A 5914-nucleotide genomic window follows, 5' to 3' on the forward strand; every position below is an offset into this window, starting at 1 on the left:
TATAAGGATTAACATTATCTATGATTACTATCTATTACTAGATGACTCGACAGACGTTGTCCTGTACCCATGTCTACAATTTTTTAATATAGTAAACTAATATTTACCGTTTACCTAAAAATAATAATTATTGTTTTTAATTTACTCTTTACGTCAAAATCATTTATCATATCATTTATAATATGTGCGATGTTAAATGTAGAACTGCTTTAAATAAAATGATGAGTCTCAATTGCCACACTATATTGGAAATTAAAGTCTTTTAGACGGTATAACATAACCATAACATAACACTGGTACTTTATGTTGGATTAAATTAATTTAATTTTTTATTATTTAAAATATCCAAAATTGCATCTTAAACTTCTCCTAATCGATATCGTGAGGGCCAATTTGTATGTATTCATATTTACTTTCCCATTTGTTGTTATAAAGTGAAATTTTTTCGAATTTTAAAAATATTGTGAAAAGATTAGTAAAAAATGCAAAAAAATTATATAAAAAAAAACTATATTGAAAATTTAATATCCGAATCTTGTGTTGACGCCCCCTAAGGCGTGCGCTCGTATTTTTCGCATGCATCGCATTAAAAGTAGGTCCGGCCTTGATTATTACTTAATTTCATATTTTAAGTGAATTAATTTGTCATATCCTGTTCATATGTGTATCATTCAATCTGCCATACACATACTGTATTTTATATTATTTTAATTTCTGGCACATCTCAGCTTCTTTTTGACAATAATAATGTAGACATTTCAGTTTTCTTATTCATAATCATAAATTTATTATACATATTTTAATATTGTCTAGGTTCATATGTAAATTGAAATTTGTGGCAGATGATAGTTTTCATTCGTTTTAAATGAAAACAATTACACGTCGTTTTTTACATTTTGTTCCATTTATTTCTACAATATTTCACATGCATCCAAGTACTTTATAATCACATGCATCCTAGAAAATTTCCTTAACAAACTTCAGAAAAATTTATCAAAATCCGCATAATCGTTTAGAAGGTGTATACAGTGATTTGGGCTTGTAATTTAATATGAACTTTATATAATAGCAAGAAAGCTCAAATTCTCCGTTTTAGTTAGAGAACGTTTGTATGAAAAAGAAAATGGCTGTTTTTAGGGTTTTCCCGACAATTATTCGATTTTTTCTCGCCGTAAGAACCGTTCTTGGACATCAACGAACATTTTAAAAAAAGAATTGGCCAAATTGGTCCAGGCGTTGTTGAGTTATGCGCTTACCAACACATTTTGCGATCCATTTTTATATATAAGAAGATATATATATATATATATATATATATATATACTAGCTGACCCGGCAAACGCTGTTTTGCCATAAAAAATATTTTGCCGCTTTGCAAAAGTTCTTCTAATAATACATGATATATTAATAATAATGTTATATTTTTATTACACAAATTTCTTTACACTTCGATAATTAATTCCAACGCATCATCGTGTTTTGTTTATTTTAATTTTATTTATGTCAAATAGTGAAATAATTTTTTAATCAATGAATAAATTAGATTTTAGTCTGAATCAATGCAGTACCATTATCTGAATATATAATACTTTATATAAATATCAGATTTTTTACTTTTGCATTTAATTTAAAAATATTGAATGTCAGTTTCATATATCCAATATGCACTAAATTTTTAAATGCCAAAATATTTCCTTTTTGGTCGAAATTTAATATAATATGATATAATTTATATCTATAATTTGATTTCCAATATTGCTTATAACATAACTTGGAATAATTAATTTATTTGTATCTTATTGAAGTCGTTAAAAATTCATTTTATTTTAAGAAGATATATATATATATATATATATATATATATATATATATATATATGTATATATATATACATGTATGAGGTGTAGTCTTTAATTGGAATCCTGACTAATGTCTTTACTTTAATCCTGTTGGAAAAAGTAGGTAACGGACAGTGGTGAACCTCCGAGAGAAAAATATATTTTTTAGTATCAGTATTATTATAAGGATTAACATTATCTATTACTATTATCTATTACTATTATCTATTATTATTTTTCAGCTCCCCCGATTCCCGATATAAGTCTCCACCTAACATGGGACTACGAATTTCCAGAAGGCGAAAGAATGGAGCGCCCAAGAGGAAGTCACGGAGCCATGATTTTGGGTTCCAATGCAGGTGCCAATCTTTTAACACCTTCTGGCAACACTTTGGGGACTCCGAGACAAGAAAGGGCCTCCAGTTTGGTGATTCCCAGTGCTCGGGGGAAGGACAAAGGCAGGCGAGGAATTGCAGGTCAGTGGTAGTAATAGATAGATGAAAGCTAGATTTGGGATAATTTTTTTTGGGAAAATTTGGAGGTATATTATAGAGCAAATGATGAATTAGGAAATTGTGTTTTGCGATTTTTGATGGATATTGTATTTGGCACATAAGTTGGTTTCAAGGTAACAGCTGGTGGTTTACAACTTGGCTTTTGGTTTTGACTTCCAGAATGTGCTTTTGGTTTCTGATTTTTTAAATTGTCTTTTGTTGATATACTTTTCGGTGCAAAACTTGATGGTAAGGTAAAAACTGGTTGTAGACAACTTGATTTTTGGTTTTGGCTTTCAGAATGTGCTTTTGGTTTCTGATTTTTTAAATTGAAATTTGTTGATGTTGTATTTGATGCAAAATTTGATGGCAAGGTAACAACTGGTGGTTGAGAACTTGGTTTTTGGTTTTGACTTCCAGAAAGTGCTTTTGGTTTCTGATTTTTTAAATTGTCTTTTGTTGATATACTTTTCGGTGCAAAACTTGATGGTAAGGTAAAAACTGGTTGTAGACAACTTGATTTTTGGTTTTGGCTTTCAGAATGTGCTTTTGGTTTCTGATTTTTTAAATTGAAATTTGTTGATGTTGTATTTGATGCAAAATTTGATGGCAAGGTAACAACTGGTGTTGAGAACTTGATTTTTGGTTTGACTTCCAGAAAGTGCTTTTGGTTTCTGATTTTTTAAATTGTCTTTTGTTGATATACTTTTCGGTGCAAAACTTGATGGTAAGGTAAAAACTGGTTGTAGACAACTTGATTTTTGGTTTTGACTTCCAGAATGTGCTTTTGGTTTCTGATTTTTGAAATTGAGTTTTGTTGATGTTGTGTTTGAAGCAAAATTTGATGGCAAGGTAACAACTGGTGGTTGAGAACTTGGTTTTTGGTTTTGACTTCTAGAATGTGCTTTTGGTTCTGATTTTTGCTGATATTTGTTCTGACTTTTGTTGATATACTTTTTTATGCAAATTTTGTTGGCAAGGTAAAAACTGGTTGTAGACATCTTGATTTTTGGTTTTGGCTTCCAGAATGTGCTTTTGGTTTCTGATTTTTGGAATTGACTCTTGTTGATGTTGTATTTGATGGCGAGATAACAACTGGTGCTTGACAAATTGATTTTTGGTTTTGGCTTCCAGAATGTGCTTTTGGTTTCTGATTTTTGAAATTGACTTTTGTTGATATACTTTTTTATGCAAATATTGATGGCAAGGTAAAAACTGGTTGTAGACATCTTGATTTTTGGTTTTGGCTTTCGGAAGGTGATTTTTGGTTTTTTTTGGAGGGAGGGGTCAAGTAAGATATCACGTGTATTATTTCTTACTTAAATATTCAAAGAAAAATAAAAAAATACGATTTTAAATTCAAAGAACATTACCTTTTTTGATAAATAATTACGTAGAATTTTATGAAAGTTTTCGAATTTACGAAATTACGAAATTCAGTTATAGTTATCAAGTCAAGCATAATTACTAAAATAACACCTAAGGGGGAGGGGGAGGTTGACAAAAAATCCCGAAAAATCACGAGTGGAAGGGAGGGGTTTAGTAAGATATCATGTGAATTATTTCTTACCTACATTTTCAAAAATAATTAAAAAATTACGATTTTTTCGTAAATTCGAAAATTAAAAAAAAAATTGATGTAACTAAAAATACACATGATGTTTGACGGAGAAGGGGGATTATTTTAAATATCACGACGTATCACAAGGGGGAGGGGGAGTCGAAAAATCCCTAAAAAATCGATCACGTGATTAATAGACGCCCCCTTAAAAGTAAATTTTAAGTTATTTATTATTTGAACCCATTCTTGTGCACCACTGGCAAAAAGCTTTAGGCGACGAATATATATATATATATATATATATATATATATATATATATATATCGTATAATCATAAAAACTTTTCTTTTAGCAGCTGCAGCTAAAACTAGAGTTAGCTTTTAGCTCGTACGTTCTGAATTAGGATTATATAATGGGATTATAAAAGATTATTATGTTATATTCTCTCTTTTCTCTCGGCGACATTTTATTTTTATAATACTCGTTCGTACTCGTTTTTTTCATAATTTAGTTACGTTATTAATATATAAAGACATACACTTTATTATTATTGCAATACAATAAAACAGGGATGCATTGGAGGGGATAGAGTATCGATAGAATTTTCAAAACAAAGTCTTTAAAAATGGAATTACTATTTAATTGCAACTGGAGTTATTAATTACTGATATTTATAAATGTTCATGCGCAGTTGATTTTTTTTAGACAAATGTACTCAATTATATTATAGAATCTGATATCCTGGCTCCTCCAGGACCTTCGAAACTTCTTCTCCAAGTCCTTAAGACTATAATTTCTATTTTACATAAATATATCCTTGAATCATCTCTAGAAATTTTGCAGGATTTTTTTCATTATTATTTAAAATAGGCTTCGACAATATCGTTGTCGCCCTAATGTAACGTAAAGGACCCGCCTACATCCTGTCAATTTAGGTTTTACAACTGAAAAAGGGGTTCAGAATTGTTTCGTCGTATACATGTAGATATATATTTGTATATACGTATATATACAATATACAGAATGTATATATTATATTTCGTGACGTGAGAAAAGACGTTTCAGTGCCACTTGAGAGCGCACCCCAATTCCTTAACCAGATTGAGTAATAATTCAGAAGCCCCTTGTTGCTGCTGAATATGACATTTTTATTAAAATATCACGAACAGGTTTAAATTTAAAACATGTCCTACAGACTAATTTAAATCGCTTGTAATGATCTATTTATAAATAAATATTATTGACCTTAAGGGTTCCTTACCAACAAATATTCCTAAATTAAAATGCTATTAGAATGTCCTTAAAATGTTGCTCCTGCGCCGTTTCGACGTCGTAATCTCGGTGTTAATTGAATATAATCCCTCTGGATGGTTTGGAGCAGCAGATTCAAAATCCTGGGATAATCTTACAGATTACCTCAGCACCAGGACTAATATGAGAATAGAAACAACAGACTATAAATCGCTCTGTGATGGCTATGACGTCGGTCAGCAGATATTTAATAATATATAAATATATAAGCTAGTGGTGTATGACATCGTGCCTTAAGGCAAATTGCTGGAACTTCCCGTAACGTAATGATATATTCGAGAAATTTTAAACGTTTTCAAATATATTATTACAAATACTGTAATTATTTCATTATTTTTGCTATCTTGTTATATCTGAGCATGTAAATCATAAATCAATATATCTCCTCTAGAACATTAACAATCGTCATTTCATTTCGAATTCAATTTCAAAAAAATAGTTAATAGCCTAATTTGCACAAAAAAGTGCGCCCGTATAGTCACAGTCTGAACGCATTTGCAAATAATTCTGTGCGACATTTTCACTTATACTGTGCTTAGCTTGGCGGCATTTTCACATTTTTCAATAGTTTTCACAAAATTGGAAAAGTGATCCAGTACATTTGTACCAGAGGGGCCCTTAGACTATGCTTAGTCTGGGTAATTTTTTGAATTTTTCATCCAAAATTACAAAAATATTTTATGGAAAATAAAAAAAAGATGTAATAATTT

Source organism: Ctenocephalides felis, unplaced genomic scaffold (assembly GCF_003426905.1).
Source record: "Ctenocephalides felis isolate EL2017-DRISC unplaced genomic scaffold, ASM342690v1 CF-g0.4_SCAFFOLD_01604, whole genome shotgun sequence".
Lineage (NCBI taxonomy): Eukaryota > Metazoa > Arthropoda > Insecta > Siphonaptera > Pulicidae > Ctenocephalides > Ctenocephalides felis.